Genomic DNA, 1,043 nt, shown 5'->3' with positions numbered 1-1,043 from the left:
GAAGCTTCTAAGATTGTCAAAGAGCTCTTCTGTGTTCCATTGGCAATTGATCAGGCTGGTGCTTACATTGCTTCTGGAGCAACCACTATTGGAGACTACCTTGCAACATATTCAGAGCACCGAAAAACATTATTATTTCATTCAGATTTTACTGGAGCTTCTAAGTATAACAAAACTGTCTATGAAACTTGGGAGCTATCATACAAAGAAATTCAGAGAAGGGCTAAATCTGATGATTCTCATAAGGCCAAAGCAGCCAATAGTGCAATGCTCCTTCTGGAATTATTTCCTTTCTTCCATCATGAGGGGATTACTGAAGACATCTTTTTTTATGCTGCTCTTCAAGAAGATAAGAAAATTTCTGGCTCAAAGTTGCCTCTTGCCAGTTCTCTGCTGGACCGGAGACTACTTGCTCTTAATAAATCAGGCACTTGGGATAAATTTCTCTTTAAAGAGGGAGTTCAAATATTACTGTCATTCTCCTTGATCAAAAAAGGTCCATCTGATGGTGTGTATGCAATGCATCCACTGGTTCATGTATGGGGCAGAGACAGATTGCTTTCAAATGAGAAGAAACAATGCTGCTTAATGGCATATGTTACTTTGTCTTGTTCACTAAGATGGGGTAAAGACCAGCCATATGGATTTCAGAGGGCCTTGGTAACACATATAAGAGCAAATATGGAGCATTCCAGATCAGAAAGTAACAAGAATGGTATCACTTACTTAGATGATGCTTATGCCAAGTGTGGGAGATTGTTGAAGAAACAAGGATTTGCAAGAGAAGCAGAAAAGTTACAGATTGAAGTTTTGGATACAAGGAACAGAATTCTTGGAGTGAAACACCCAGATACAATCACTGCCATGTCAAATCTAGCAGCCACATATCGAAACCTGGGAAAATACACAGAGGCAGAGAAGCTGGAGATTCAAGTTCTGGATGCAGCCACCAGAATTCTTGGAGTGGACACCCAGATACAATCAGTCCATGTCAAATCTAGCAGCCACATATCGACTTTGAAAGTATGCAGAGCAGAGAAGCT

This window comes from Laccaria bicolor, genomic scaffold, assembly GCF_000143565.1.
Source record: "Laccaria bicolor S238N-H82 LACBIscaffold_16 genomic scaffold, whole genome shotgun sequence".
Taxonomy (NCBI): Eukaryota; Fungi; Basidiomycota; class Agaricomycetes; order Agaricales; family Hydnangiaceae; genus Laccaria; species Laccaria bicolor.
Note: the sequence above shows the minus strand (reverse complement) of the source record.